The sequence below is a fragment of the Gastrolobium bilobum genome, unplaced genomic scaffold (assembly GCF_033153095.1).
Source record: "Gastrolobium bilobum isolate Gb01-03AN ecotype WA unplaced genomic scaffold, APGP_CSIRO_Gbil_v1 utg4641, whole genome shotgun sequence".
Taxonomy (NCBI): Eukaryota; Viridiplantae; Streptophyta; class Magnoliopsida; order Fabales; family Fabaceae; genus Gastrolobium; species Gastrolobium bilobum.
In genome coordinates, this window is record NW_026896884.1 from 63,023 (window position 1) to 80,371 (window position 17,349).

Consider the following 17,349-nt stretch of genomic DNA (forward strand, 5'->3'; position numbering starts at 1 on the left):
AATGCCCCTGCTCGCCATCTCCTGGCTTGCAGCAATAGAAGGCGAGGAACTGGCTGTGGAATCACACGGAGACATCACCACTCGCTAGGCACAACAAACAATCAATCAACTATTGGACAATCCATCCACGCCAAGGATGATTTCCAAAATAGCCATCGGCAACCCTACCAGATCTACCGAGAAGTCACAGCCCTCCCACTGAAACACGACATATCGATGTACAGTGGTAGCATCACATATTTCTCCGGCGGCGGTAGTCACCCGCAACGGTGGAGAAAGCACAGACATGGGCAACTCAAGCCCTAAAGCAATCGGGGTAGCAATAAACGAATGCATAGCCCCGGAGTCAAACAATGCATCAATAGCAATACCACCAATAGACACAGTACCTCTAACAAGGTTCGGAGCGCGGTCCGACTGCTGTCTATCCAAGGTGTACACACGCCCAACTGAAGGTGGCACTACAGGTGCCGAAGTAGAAGCCATCGGAACCATCTGCAAAGGAACTGCCTGAACAGCTGCAGCTCTCGCCGTCGATGACGGACAGTCTCTAGAGAAGTGGCCCTCCTTGCCACACTGGAAACAAACCAACTGCCCCGAAGCACAACGTCCCACATGCTCCTTCCCGCACCCCGCACATCTCGGAGTGGAAGGAGGCCTAGCAAAGCTCCCCTGCTGTGAAGCAGTCCTCTTGAACTGACCAGGCGCCTGCCTAGTCGCCAACTGTTTACCCTTGCCCTTTCCGGCAAACCTCTTGTCCTTCCAGGACGTAGAAACAGGAGTGGAACCAACATTCCCGTTGGTCTCGTCGACCTTAGCCCTCTTGGCCTTACTCGCTATGCAGACATCCTCAATGTCCTTACACTGCTGAACCAGTGTACCAAAGTCTCTCGAAGCAGCTCCAGCTAAATGCTCAACAATCACCTCACTAAGTCCCCTACGGAACTTAGCAGCCAGAAACATCGGAGTAGGAGGAACCATCCTGAAGTGTGCAAACTTCACCAGCTCATTAAACTTGGCCAAGTACTCGTCAACAGTCATCGAGCCCTGAACCAATCTTTCAAACTCCCTCTGCTTCCTCTCCTGCGCATCATAGGGAAAGTATCTGCCCAAGAAACACTCCTCGAAGAATGGTCATGTCAAAATACGACCCTGCATCTCATAAGCACGAGAGGTGTTCGTCCACCACTCATGGGCATCGCCCTCCAGCATATAAGTCGAGAACATCAGCTTCTGCGGATCTGTACACTGCATGACCCGAAATATCTTGTCCAGCGACTCCAACCATCCAGCAGCAGCAATAGAATCCAAAGACCCCTCAAACACAAGTGGCTTATGCTTCCTGAAAGCATTCAGCCGGCGGTTTATCAAATCACGATCCTCAGCAGGCTCTACAAGAGTCTCCCTCGTCTCAGCGACATGAGCAGCACTGCCAATGTGACTCTGGCTCTCATCCTGAACACTAGGTGGTGGCAGCGGCGGCGGTGGCGGTGGCGGTGGCGGTGGTGCATGGCCTAGAGCAGGACCATCCCTCATCTCCTCCAACATGACTCTCATCATCGTCATGTGCGCCATCCTGTTCGCCTCGAGGACATCTTCAGTGGTCCTCCGGTTCGCTTCACGAACCTCTTCTGCGGCTATCCGGTTCGCCTCGCGAACAGCATCCATCATTGCCGCGTTGGCCAATCTAGTGGCCTCCTGATCGGCTAACCTAGCCGCCTGCATCTCAGCAAATGCAGTCAGGATAGGATCAGGTTGATCCTCAGAAGTCTCTCGTGTTCTCCCGGATCTTACCATGACTCTGCACAAGTTACACAAATTGTGAGTTGATCAGGCCCACGCACTGTGATCACGTATGCATCTTCATAATAAGATTCGACGGAGTAAACACACAAGACAGACACAACAAAACATCCTAGCTATTGCAATACATACAGGCTTTTTCCTCGAACCATTGCTCTGATACCATAAATGTAACACCCCGTATATATCCGGTGATGTTATCATACTATCGTATTAAGCAGCGCTTAATTAAAAATGCGGAATATATTTTTCTTTTGAATTATGATGTCATTATCATTACTAACTTGCTTATTAATCAATTAATAAAACATCGCCTGTATGTAATTGCAATAAAACAGCTATCTGAAAATACCTCATAACATATATAATAAAAGTGTGGCTCTAGTCACGGAACTACAACAACGTAGACCGGACCATCTAACAGTTTATACAACTCCAAATCAAAAACACTAACATAAAGTGTCATGGACAATCCCCATGCTCACTCAAATAAGGCAATATGCCCAACATCAGTCTCAATAGCAACAACATAAGCATAAATAGCGGAAAACATAAACAGCATCCATATCCAGTCATGGCAACAAACAGCATAATATCATCAACTAAGCTCTGGCCTCCTGCCGCCAGAGGCATCACTCACCAAACTACCAGAACCTGAAATAAGCATTCCCCAAACGTGGGGTGAGATCTCTAAACAAGAAATCTCAGTAAGACAAGGGGTCCTCAAGGATCTTCCACCCCAAGCTCCCCTACATGTGCAATATAAGTTTAAAAGAAGATATCATCATCAGTTCTAAAATAGTGCAATGCAGCAGATAATCATGTCATGTGTGTCAATTTTATTCTACTGGCCAGAGAAATGCAGGATTTACATACGCCAAATACCCACACTAGTGCAAGACGCTACTTGCATTCACCCCGGATCACCATATCGTATGACGCTACATACTCAGGTTTACCGTCAAGATGAAACAACACATGCATATTAAAAGCCATTACACATAAAGCTCAACAACATTTCAAATATTCAAAGCATGTAACACAGCATGCATACAACCACACCCCCATGGGACATGTGGAACCACAACATGGCTAAACCGAGGACACGAAAGCTTACCTTGCAAGCTAACACCCAAGGCCAAGAGTCCACAACTCAAAGTCCAAACACAGCAGATTCACAATCTGTTATGGACCAAAACTATATCAATAATAATGCAACACAAGCATATAAATTAAAGACAACGCCTTTCCTTACGTTTTACGTCTTAAGGCTCCATACCAAGCCATAAGTCCTTAATCACAACGATTCTGACTTAGTTCATTAGTTACAGAAGTTCAACTTCATCAATCTAGGGTCCACAAACCCCCAATAGCCTACTGTACACACAGCACAGCTACTGTTCTACGAAATCCCAGAATATCCGGATATTCCTCGGGACCATATCTGGATATGCAATATCCGGATATCTCACTGGACATATCCGGATATGCAATATCCGGATATCCAGAATCCCATATCCGGATAATCAAAACCCATATCTGGATATCACATATCCGGATATTCCTCGGGCACATATCTGGATATTTCACGACAGAATGCAGAAAATGCATTTCGTGAAGATATCCTTACAAGGTTCCATTTTTAACACTTAATTACGTTAAAGCATGCATCTTTATACTGATTAAGGTCCACACCCCAGTTGGTTACTTGATTAACCCATTAAACATGCAAAGATCACACCTTTAACCCATTAAAACACAAGGTCAAGGTAGGTACAACTCACCACAGCTCAAAACAGAGGATCAATGGCTCATGGAGCTCACCACACTGCCTCTACAGGTTCTGGAAATAAGGTGTACGATAATGCAACACAAAGGTTGGTCCTTTCTTCACAAAGAAGCTTCTTGAAGCTTCACAAGCCAAGAACAAGGCTCCAACCACCCAAACAACCCAAAACAGCAGCTCCACCCACCAAGGTCAGCACCCTCAACTCAGAAAAATGCCACCAACACACTCCCAAAGACCACTCTCACTCACCACAAGTGTTTTGGAGAAGAATAAGTGAAGGAAATGGCCTCAAAGCTCAAGAAATGGTGAAGGCAAGTGAAGGAGACACCAAGTCAGCAAGGAGACCCACACTCAGTAGCCACTCACGCACAAAAACTGAGGTCCTAGGGTTATGTGCCAATCATAAGGCTATTTATAGCGGTTTAACCATTAATCACCCAGTATTAACTTTAATTGCTACGCTTAGCATTTTATTCCCAGACTTTGGAATCTGAAACTACACATTTTTTCGAGAATTAACATATTTTTCTTATAATTTTCTGAGCACCTTTCCGGTAGGCGCTTTTTCAAGCCAGTACCGGTTTCTAGCACCAGTTCTCATTATTTGGACTTGAAACTCGTTTTACAAGTCCTATATATCATTCTAGTAATTATTATGCACTTATTATAATTTTCCGGGATACTTTTTTGGTACTCATTTATACCGACTAGCAGAATCGGTATCTGTACTTTTCTTCCGAAAAGCGACTTTCAGCATTATTACTCACTTACTATAATTATTAAAGCCTCATAATAATTATTAGGGTCAATTATGGAATCATTTCCTATTTTCTCATAATTTATTAATTAAATTCCTTAATTAACGGTGCGGGTTCTTACATTTGGTCCTTTCATGAAAGGCACCATTTTTGGATAAGTGAATAGCACTTTGTGAGTCACAAAAAACCTTGGCAACATCCTTACCAAGTCCCAATTCTGATACAATACCTTTAAGCCATAAGGCTTCTTTGATTGCCTCAGTCAGTGCAATATATTTTGATTCAGTTGTTGAGAGGGCCACCTCATGCTGGGGATTTGATTTCCAGCTAACCACATTCCCTCCAACAGTGAAGACATAGCCAGTCATTGATCTTCTCTTATCCAGATCAGCTGCATAGTCTGCATCACAGTATCCTCTTACACAAAACAGGTTAGAATCGTCAGCAGTAAAAATTAAACAATTATCACAAGATCCATTTAAGTATCTAAAAATCCAGTTTACTGCATTCCAATGTTCTCTATTTGGTTTAGACATAAATCTGCTCACCACATTCACTCCATGAGCAATATCAGGCCTAGTGCCTATCATAGCATACATTAGACTTCCTATAGCATTTGAATAAGGCACTTTTTGCATGCAAACAGATTCAGTTTCATCTAATTCACCACATGCAGGTTTCAAACGAAAGTGGGCAGCTAAAAGAGTGTTCATAGGCTTGGACAAATGCATAGCAAACAATTTTAAAATCTTTTTCACATAATGTGATTAAGACAAAGACATCACTCTTGCATCTCTATCTCTAAAAATATCCATGCCTAAAATTCTTCTAGCAGGGCCTAAGATTTTCATATCAAATTCCCTTTTCAACATTTCCTTTAGCTTATTAATATTATCTATGTTATAAGAAACAATGAGCATATCATCAACATAGATAAGCAAGTAAACATAGCTATCATCATCAGCATTCAAGTAATACACACAGTGATCATAGCTACACCTATTGAAACCTTGTGATATCACAAAGTCATCAAATCTCTTGTACCATTGCCTAAGTGACTATTTCAGGCCGTACAAGGATTTCCTAAGAAGGCAGACTTTGTCTTTAGAGCCTTTCTTTATGAAGCCATCAGGCTACTCCATAAAAATCTGCTCCTCTAAATTACCATGCAAAAAAGCAGTTTTAACATCTAACTGTTCTAATTCTAAATTGAAAATAGCTACAGCAGATAAAAGAAGCCTAATAGAAGTGTGTTTAACTACAGGAGAGAAAATTTCGTTATAATCTACTCCCTCTACTTGGGCATAGCCTTTGGCTACAACCCTAGCTTTATACCTTGATCCTTCTACACCAGGGATGGCAGGTTTTCTTTTGAAAACCCACTTACATCCAATTACCCGTTTATGTTGAGGTTTGTCCACTAAGAGCCACGTCTGGTTCTTTATCAGTGAATCCATTTCATCCTCCATTGTTGCATGTCATTCCTTCCAAGTACTTGACTTCATTGCCTCCACATAGGTTGTTGGTTCCTCTTGTTCCATCAGTTCACCAACCTGCAAAGCAAAAGCAATAATATCAGCATGTGAAAATCTGTTAGGAGGTCTTATTTGCCTCCTAGCTCTATCCCTGGACAAAAAATAATCAGTAGGAGCTTGTCCTTGCTGGTTATTTCCAGTCTCTAGTTCCCTAGGGACATCCGAAGTATTTTCTTGTTCATTTTCAGAAGAATCTTCATGATCCTCTCCTGGATCAAAGACATTAACATTCTGCCTTGTATGGGCAGATTGCTCCACCTCCAGCTGGACCTTATTGGGGTGGTTATTTTGCTCCTTAACTTGCAAAATATCTTTGTAGAAAGTTAGCTCATCAAAAGTAACATCCCTACTAATTATACATTTCTTTTCACTAATCAGCCACAACTTGAAACCCTTTGTGCCTTTAGGGTAACCAATGAAAACAGCTTTTAATGCCCTTGGCCCAAGCTTATCTTGCTTAAAATGTACATAGGCCAAGCACCCAAAAGGTTTCAAGTAGTTCAGATTAGGAATTTTATTATTCCAAAGCTCCATGGGAGTTTTAAAGGCTAAAACAGATGAGGGAGATTTGTTTATCACATGGCATGCTGTTGAAACAGCCTCAGCCCAAAAGGTTTTACCCAAACCAGATTCAGATAACATGCATCTAAATTTATTTAAAATTGTTCTATTCATCCTCTCAGCTATACCATTTTGTTGAGGTGTTTCAACACATGTTCTATGTCTAGCAACGCCATGTTCCTTACAATAATCAGAAAACTGACTATTGCAAAATTCAAGACCATTATCAGTCCTAAGTACCTTAACCTTCATGCCTTTCTCAGTTTCAACAGTAACCTTCCATTCCTTAAAGCAATCAAAAGCCTGATCCTTTTGCTTTAGGAAATAGGTCCACACCCTCCTTGAATAGGAGTCTATAAGGGAGAGGAAGTAGTGGCAACTCGAAAGGGAACTAGGAATATTGGGAGAACCCCAAAGATCAGAGTGAATATAATCAAGGGTCCCTTTTGTTTGATTCTTGGCTGCTGTGAAACTTTGCCTATGGAACTTCCCTAGGATGCAGCTCTCACAAAAGTCAAGAGGGGAAAAAATCTTTAAAAGTAGGATCCCTTGTTTACATAGCTCTTGCAACCCTTGGTTGCTAATATGCCCCAATCTTTTATGCCAAAGAAGGGGCAGATCAGAACTCTTCAAGGCCACACAGGACTCCAGTCCTATGGCCTCACCATCTAAAATGTACAACACATTCACTAGCTTACCCACCATGGCCACCCTAGACCCCTTAACAACCTTTAGAGTTCCTTTCTCACTCTTAAAGTTGTAACCATTCAAGTCTAACATCCCCAAGGATATTAGATTTCTCCTTAGGGTGGGGACAAGTCTCACATCCCTTAGGACTTTGACAGTCCCATCACCCATCTTGAAACTGACAGACCCAATACCTGTTACTTGACAAGTATCATCATTTCCCATTAACACTTTACCTCCCTCAAATGGTTTAAAACCACTTAACCACTCTCTCTCGGGTGTCATGTGAAATGTACACCCAGAATCCAACACCCACTCCAAATCAGTGGAGTTATCGGACAAGACCAGCAGCTTACCACTCTCATAACCAGTCAACAGATTTGCATAATCTGTCTTGTGATTATTAGAAGGGGCAGCTTGTTGCTTTCCCTTCTCCGGGCAATTCTTTTTCATGTGCCCTTCCTTGTGGCATAACCAACAGATTAACTTTTGCTTACCTTGGTCTTTATTTTTATTTTGATTATTATTATTTCCCTTATTCTTGTTAAACTGGGATTTCTTTTTAAGTTTCCCTTTGACATTCAGCCCCTCTACAGGAGCCTTTTTATTGGAGTTCATCTCCAATTCCTTAGACCTAAGGGCTGCCAACACATCCTCAAGGGACAAAGACTCCCTACCATACTTAATTGCAGCTTTCGCATCCTTGAAAGCATTAGGCAAGGCATTTAGGAGTATAATGGCTTGGTTTTCATGAGAGATCTTCTCATCCGTATTAGCCAAGCTTATGTTTATCCTCTTAAATTCATCTAAGTTCTCATCTAATGATTTATTAGAGTCTATTTTAAATCCAAACAGTTTTTCCTTAAGATAAATTTTGTTTGATAAGGACTTAGTCATGAAAAGGGATTCCAGCTTTAACCAAACCCCGGCAGCAGTGGTTTCATCATCCACTTGTTTAAGTACGTTGTCAGTCAAGTGCAAAATCAGCAAACTGAATGCAGTTTCCAGCATTTCCTCTTTATCCTCAACACTCATGGTGGCAGGCAGATCCTTAACACCACCTAAGGCCTTGGAACACTTTTGGTGAACCAATACAGCCTTCATTTTCTTCCTCCACATATTGAAGTCTCCTTTGCCATCGTATTTCTCCACCTCCATGCGTGCAGTGCCCATCTTGATGACTTTCAGCAACCAAGACAGCAACTAGAACAGATGCGATACAAGAAAGAGGGGGAGAGGAAGCGCAGAAAAAATAACAGATAATGTTCTTGAAATAAAGAACTCAAAAATAGCAGTAATTGCAGAAACAGAATAAAGCATGCAATAAAGAATTGCAAGAAAAAAAGCAATCAACATGAATCAGCAATTACAGAGCACAAATACAGGCAAAAGGAGGCACGCAACCTAAGCTCTAGATACCAATTGTTGAAATTACAGTGGATAATTTCTGGTTTCCTTTTAGTTTTTAAAGCAGAAAAGAGGAGTTAAGAGAAGAAAAACACACGCTGGGTTTTTACTTGTTCAGAAACTTGTGTTACCAAGTTTCCTACGTCAAGGATCAATTTAGGGAGACCATTCCCTGGCACTTACACTAATTAAATCAAGAACAAAGAAATACAATATTCATATGCAGACTTAATAAACAAAGCCTCAAACGAAAAACCCTAAGCCCCAAAATACAGAAACAACATCTAGAATCTCAACACTGTGAGCTACTGCAAACACAGTAAGGAATCATATAGCAGCACACTGAAAGAAACTGACCTTGAAGGTCGAGGCATTTGAGTGAAGAAAACAAGATTTTAATTAACTCATTCTCTCATCTCCTTGTGGGTTCCTTTTGTTAGGTTTTTCTTAAGAGAGTTTTGAAATAACCTAGCCTTTTTCAAAGTAAATCCATGTGCCACTTTTGTGTCTATTCTTGCTGAATATTCACTCTTCTAAACACCTTGACCTTGTTATCAAAAAAAAAAAAAACACCTTGACCTAGCCTCCTCTTCCACACATTGGGCGCATAGCTTGCCTCCATTGGTGTTTTCAAATTTCAAAATTCAAATTTCAAATTTCAAATTCAAAATTCAAAATTTAAACATTTGATAATTAATTTAACTAATTAAATTAATTAGTAATGTCTTGGACCATCCAAGCCCATTAACTAACCATGCGCCCTTTTTTCCTTTTGGTGGGCTTCCAAACTTCTTCTTGGGCTAACAACCATTATTAGGCCCAATACCTTTAATTCTATATTGTCATGACAATAAGGTGTTAGTGTGTGACCCATTAGGCCCAACATAGCCACTGACATAAATGGGCTTGGGCCCAATAAGCCCACAACCCATCTAATGACAACACAGAGCACTAGCAATGCTTTGTTGCCCCAGAGCTAGTTAGGTTAATGACATAATCATCCTATTACACATATTTGGTTGCCGTATGTATTTCCTTTCGTCTCGGTTACCTTCCCATAAAACCTAGGGTAAGGAAACGTATCAACCCTTGCGGTTTAGGGTAAGCTTTATTCGAAATAGGGAATCTTCAATTTACTGACTCTAAAGGCAGATCATCTCATGATCTCTTTTACTATGCATAGATTCCCGAGTCCCTGTAAATGCCATCCCGATTTCTCCGGTTTACAGATAACCTAATCTCTCACAGAGATTTGACGAATTCCTTCAGCTTATCACCCTAGCCCTGTGCTCTTTCAGGACAAGCCCAACAGTATACCTATGAGTCTCCATGTTTCAGGCAGACGAGGTATACAGTCAAAGCATGTCTTCTAGAACACAGTCTAGGTAATAACTTCTGGTCTAAGGAAAGACATACCCAAATATAAAGAGACTACTCTAATGATACTCTCTGTGAGATTTCCTCATAGAGTCTCTTTTGTGGGTCTGTTCAGTGCGAGCTATACCCTTATAGATCCACCCACGACTTTAGCTAAGACATCTCCATATCTGTAGCTCACGAGGTCTTTACCTTGCATCCGAATACAAGTAGATAAGTCGTGCTAGTCTTACCCGAGATCACTGATCCCCATTCTCAGTGTCACTAGACTAGGAACATAAAATTAGGAATAAACATCTAGTATCCTTGAATCCTCATGATCGTGATCTCATCACAGATACTCAAGAGATACCTTTTTTATTCCAAGGGGTTTATCCAGTTACTCATATATAATATTAACAGTAATATCGAGACAAAATATGAAACAGGATAAAGAATGCTTTTATTTATTTGCGACAATACAAAGGTCTACATCTATGTCCTTATTTAATCATAAGATTGTCTCCAGGACACCCAAATACTAACAAGCTCCCACTTGGCCTAGAGCCAATCAGACCTAAGTCGCATACCCAAAGCCTCATAATGACTATCATGTTTTCTCTGAGAAACGGCCTTTGTCAGAGAATCGGCCATGTTATCATCTGTGGGAACATAATCCATCTTTACATCCATTCTATCAATGATTTCTCTAATCAGGTGATATCTGCGGAGCACGTGCTTAGATCTTTGATGAGACCTAGGTTCCTTTGACTGCGCAATGGCTCCAGTGTTGTCGCACAGCAACTGTATGGGCTCATCCACGCTTGGAACCACCCTAAGTTCAGATATGAACTTCTTGATCCACACGGCCTCCTTAGCCGTTTCTGAAGCAGCTATATATTCAGCTTCTGTCGTTGAATCTACTGTTGTCTCCTGCTTGGAACTCTTCCAAGATACTGCCCCACCATTTAAGGTGAATACGAACCCTGACTGTGACTTGCAGTCATCTTTGTCACTCTGAAAGCTGGCATCAGTGAACCCTTTCACTGTTAGCTCATCAACCCCACCATAGACCAGAGACACATCCTTAGTTCTTCTTAAGTACTTAAGGATGGTCTTGACTGCCGTCCAGTGACCCTCTCCAGGGTCCGACTGGTATCTGCTCGTAATGCTTAAAGCATATGAGACATCTGGTCTCGTACATATCATGGCATACATGATGGATCCAATAGCCGAAGCGTATGGAATTCCACTCATGCGATCCTTCTCAGCCTGTGACTTAGGACACATGGCCTTTGAAAGATGTACCCCATGACTGACAGGAAGAAAACCCATTTTCGACCCTTCCATGCTAAACCTCTTTAGCATCTTGTCAATATACGTGGATTGAGATAAACCCAGCAGCCTGTTTGATCTATCTTTATAGATTTTTATACCAAGTATAAAGGCCGCCTCTCTCAAATCCTTCATGGTGAAGCTTTTTGAAAGCCACTCTTTCGTCGTTTGTAATGTGGGGATGTCATTTCCTATTAACAATATGTCATCTACATAAAGTACTAGGAAGACGACATTACTCCCACTAACCTTCTTGTAAACACAAGGTTCATCCTCGTTCTTGATAAAACCGTTACTCTTAACGACTTCATCAAAACGAATATTCCAACTCCTTGATGCTTGCTTTAGCCCATATATCGACCTTTGAAGTTTGCATACCATATGCTCCTGATCTTTGATTTCAAAGCCTTTAGGTTGTGTCATGTACACATCATCCTTCAAGAACCCATTCAAGAAGGCGGTCTTGACATCCATTTGCCAAATTTCATAGTCGTGATATGTCGCTATTGCAAGCATGATCCTAATAGATTTGATCATGGCAACAGGTGAGAAAGTCTCATCATAGTCAACTCCTTGTCTTTGACGATACCCTTTCGCAACCAACCTAGCTTTGTAGGTCTGAACGTTTCCATCTGCATCAGTCTTTCTTTTAAAGACCCATTTGTTACCAATAGGAACTATTCCTTGCGGTTTAGGAACCAAGGTCCATACCTTGTTTTGATACATCGAATCCATTTCAGATTCCATGGCTTCAAGCCATCTAGAAGAGTCAACATCCTTGACCGCCTCTTCGTAGTTACTTGGTTCATCATCCTCGACGGTTTGTTGATTCTCAATCACAAACCCATACCTCTCAGGTGGATGGATGCCCCTCGTTGACCTACGGAGTTGTGTGTTTACTTCTCCATTGGAGAACGTCGCCTGTGGAGCAGACTTGGGTTCCTCAATCTGTTCATGTGGTTCTTGAACTTCTTCAAGATCAATCTTACTCCTACTAGCTCCTTGAGAGATCAAATCCTTCTCAAGGAACTCAGCATTCTTTGACACAAACACTTTGTGTTCATCCATGGAGTAAAAGTAGTATCCCTTAGTACCTTTGGGATACCCCACAAATAGACATTTAGTACTCTTAGCACCAAGCTTGTCTGATGCCAACGCTTTGACGTAAGCCGACGATCCCCATACCCTGAGGTAACTCAGGTTGGGTCTCTTACCATTCCATATCTCATATGGTGTGGATACCACTATTGGGAATGGTATGGGGGAGCCCAAAACCCATTGCAAGGAATACATCCATGGGCCAAGCGATAAACCATAATAAGTGGGCCGACACCACATCTCAACCCAAAACCTTAAGGCCATAGGTTTATGGGTCTTTCACACTTATATGGTCATCACTTGGTCTATGTGGTACTTCTTTACAACTCATACTTGATTATTTCCAACATCCTCCCTCAAGTGTGAGACCCAATATCATTCTTACCCTAAGAGCAACTTCTGCGAAAGTCTTTTTTTTTCTCTTTCAAATATTAGGGTCACACTAGCCTTCTGCAGAGGCCATCCAAACACTTGGCCCAGCCAAATCGTTGGCTCTGATACCACTGTTGGGAATGGAACGAGGGAGCCCAAAACCCTTTGCAAAGGGTACATCCACCAATGGGCCAAATGATAAACCATAATAAGTGGGTCGACACCACATCTCAACCCAAAACCTTAAGGCCATAGGTTTATGGGTCTTTCACACTTATATGGTCATCACTTGGTCTATGTGGTACTTCTTTACAACTCATACTTGATTATTTCCAACATCCTCCCTCAAGTGTGAGGCCCAATATCATTCTTACCCTAAGAGCAACTTCTGCGAAAGTCTTTTTTTTTCTCTTTCAAATATTAGGGTCACACTAGCCTTCTGCAGAGGCCATCCAAACACTGAACAGATTTAGACGGTACCCTATTTAGAAGGTATGCCGCTGTGTCTAGGGCATATCCCCAAAACGATTTTGGAAGTTGAGTCTCATTTGTCATAGACCTGACCATGTCTAACAAGGTCCTGTTTCTCCTTTCGGAGACACCATTTTGGTGTGGTGTGTAAGGTGCAGTAAACTGCGAGAGAATTCCATTTTCTCTCAGATAATCCTGAAACTCATGGCTCAGATATTCACCATCACAATCTGATCGTAATGTCTTAATCATCTTGCCACGCTGTTTCTCTACTTCATTCCTAAACTCCTTGAACTTTTCAAAGGCTTCGGATTTATATCTCATTAGGTACACGTACCCAAATCTTGATTTGGCATCTGTAAAGGTAATGAAATAGGAGTATCCTCCTCTAGCCTCTATAGACATTGGCCCACAAACATCAATGTGAATGAGTTCTAATAACTCACTAGCCCTATGACTCTCAATCCCCTTGGGCTTGTGACAAGTCATTTTCCCAGCTAGACAAGATTCACATTGTCCATAGGATTCCAAATCCATGGAATCTAGGTATCCATCTGCATGCATCCTAGACAATCTTGTTTCGTTTATGTGCCCTAGTCTACAATGCCAAAGATAAGATTGATTATCTATCATAGGTCGTTTCACAGCTACATTGAGCACTTCAGTTCCCGTTTCCAGAACATACAATCCATTTATTAATGAAGCAGTACCATAAACAATATCATTCAAAATGATAGAAAATGTACCATTCTTAATACTAAAAGTAAAACCATCTTGTTCTAAACAATAAATAGAAATAATGTTTCTAGAAATTTTCGGAACATAAAGACAATTATTCAAATGCAGTAAAAGGCCCGTAGGCAAAATAAGGTCGGCATCTCCAACAGAATGAGCAGCAACCCTTGCTCCATTGCCAACGCGAAGATCCACCTTGTTTCTCTCCAATCTCCTTGGGCTCCTAAGCACCTGCAACATATTGCAGATATGAGAACCACAACCAGTATCCAATACCCATGAAGTCGGATTAGCACAAGAATAATTTATCTCAATCATGAAAGTACCTGAGGCAGAAGCATCACCATGCTTCTTGTCCTTCACACTCTTCAGGTAGTCTGGACAATTCCTCTTCCAATGGCCTTTCTTGCCACAATGGAAGCACTCAGCATCGCCTTTGTCCTTGGATGCTTTCTTACCCTTCTTGTTGCCCTTCTTCTTCTTGGATTTTCCTTTGGGCTTAAGGGAGTCACCTTTAGCAGGCTCCTTACCCTTACCCTTACCCTTACCCTTGGCCTTGTTAGGCCCACCAATCAGAAGAGCTTGTGTCCTATCCTTCTTGATAGACACTTCAGCAGTTGTTAACATGCTTAACAATTCAGGCAAGCTCACAAGCATCCCATGCATGTTATAATTCATTATGAATTGACTGAAGGAAGGTCGAAGTGAGGCCAGGACTAAGTCATTACTCAGTTCGGCATCCATCAAGAAGCCTAGATTTCCTAGTTTCTCAATCAGCCCGATTATCTTAAGAACACGACTGCTAACAGACATGTTCTCAGACATCCTGCAAGAGAACAGTTCTCTAGAGGCCTCATACCTCTCATGCCTGCCTTTAACGTCATACAACTCCTTGAGATGTAAGACAATAGAGGGAGCATCCATATGCTCATGCTGCTTTTGCAGTTCAGGTGACATGGATGCCAACATGATGCATACTGCCATCGTATCGTCATCCATGTGTTGTTTGTGGGCCTCAAAATCATATTCCGCGAACCTATCTTCCCCTTCCCTAGGAGCTACGGGTAATGGACCATCAAGGACGTAGGCAATCTTTTCGGCCCTAAGAACAATTCTCAGGTTCCGATACCAGTCCATAAAGTTTGAACCGGTCAGTTTATTCGTATCAAGTATTGAGCGCAGTGACAGTGGATTAGTCATACTAAAAACTGAAAAATGTAAAGAAAGATTAATATATTGTCGTGTTACAATTTATTAAAGACTTTAAATAAATTGCCCCTCACACTATTTTATCTAAGTCAATGACCCTTACCATTTGACTTAGGGTTAATCTACTTTTAGATTTTACCTTAGTGAGATTAAGAGTGCGATTATTTATTTTAACCCTCGTCTGAGACCGCAAGATTAATTTAAATAATGGGTTGATCAACAGTATCTCATACCCTCTCTTAACATTAGGTTGACAACTCCTTGTCACTTAGTGGTGCATCTCATGCAACCAACCTTGCATTATTACCCTAAGCCCATAAGCTCGGCTGGGCCTGCAACTTATGCCTTAGTTAAGCATCAACCATCACCCTAAGTGTCTAACACTTCTAATACTACTCTTACTCAACGAAACAGTGGGTGGGTCCCAACTGAGTTGTGGAGCACCACTATGTAGAGGAGGTTCGAGTAATATTGGTGGTGGGAGGTAATCATATGCTTAATAATTTATTCCTTTTAAGTGTTCCTTTTATTTAGGGATTTTATTAGGTCTCATCAAACGTATTAGTATATTATCATGCTAGTCGTAACCTATGTCATACATCTATCGGTTTAGACTAGTCGAAATTGGACGTGCATAATAATACATACAAGCACGCTTTGTCCAATTCATGCATACTAGTCGTTTAAAACATAAAAGCATACATGCTAATAAAACAGTTTTATTTGAGACGGTCATGGTGCTCGTGCATTCGTCCTTCCGCTTCTCAAGCAATGGCTCCTTGTCGTCTAAACGCCACTAGCCTATTTCTCTAATTAGATATAATTGAAGAAACTCCAAAACATCTTTGGAGGGACAAATACAAAATTTAAAATTCAAAATTACATTTTAATTCAAATCGAACAAAATTACACCTTTAATTTAAAATATAAAATTTGAAATTTAAACTCGGGCACCATGACCATCCCCTTCCAATTTGTACCTGTAAATACAAATAACTTGCAAGCACATAATATCATATATTATATAACATGTTCATCCATACGTCAGATCATTTTAACATTTAAAATATCAACACAAGAATCATGATTCAAATTTTCTTAATGGCCGAATTATATAACAATTAATATAATTTAAATTTTGATGACTCTTTCTCAAAGAACACAAAATTAAACCACACATGCTGACACCACACATGGTATGGCCGAATCACATATCACATATATGATTAAATTTTTAACAAAATTTCATGTCTTTCTCATGGAACAATTCACAGCGAAAATTAAGAAAACAATCAAGGTACTCATAGTACCCCTCATGGCCGATTTTATCCCTTTCAAAAAGGTTTTTCTTTTAAAACTTTCACAAAGAAAAGAAACAAAACCATGATCACATACAAACACATGAACATAGCAATCACATTAACATGTTCATAAAATAAAAACTTTAACGATTTAAAGCATAGTATTTTGAAATCCATATGCTATGATTCAAGTTTTAATTCTTTAAAGAATTTTGACCGTAAAGAACAAATTTTTACAAACAAGGTACCATCACCCGCCGATGGTAAAGCAACCGGGCTTTGATACCACTTGAAAGAAACTGACCTTGAAGGTCGAGGCATGTGAGAGGGAAAAACAAAATTTTTCGAGCGGAATAACACATACCATATAAAGAAACTTGCTTTAGGGCATGGATGTTACCTTGTTTGCTTTCCAAAACTTGAGGATGATCAAGATGAGGCTTGAAGATGCAAGCCCTCTAATGTTGATCCACACCACCCTTTGTCAAGACGGAAGAACTCTTCTTCAAGGCCACCAACGAAAACACCAATGGAGGCAAGCTATGCGCCCAATGTGTGGAGGAGGAGGCTAGGTCAAGGTGTTTAGAAGAGTGAATATTCAGCAAGAATAGATACAAAAGTGGCACATGGATTTACTTTGAAAAAAGCTAGGTTATTTCAAAACTCTCTTAAGAAAAACCTAACAAAAGGAACCCACAAGGAGATGAGAGAATGAGTTAATTAAAATCTTGTTTTCTTCACTCAAATAAGGCCCTATATATAGCGCACACTAGGGGGATGAGTGGAGTTGTTGCAAAATTCAAATCTTGTCAACAACCTCCTCTCACATCCTCATGATATCAAGTGAATATCTCAACAAGAATCTGACACAACAACCATCATATGGCCAGCCATATGGTGCGCCCCACTTGGCCTCATAACAGTCCAGATAC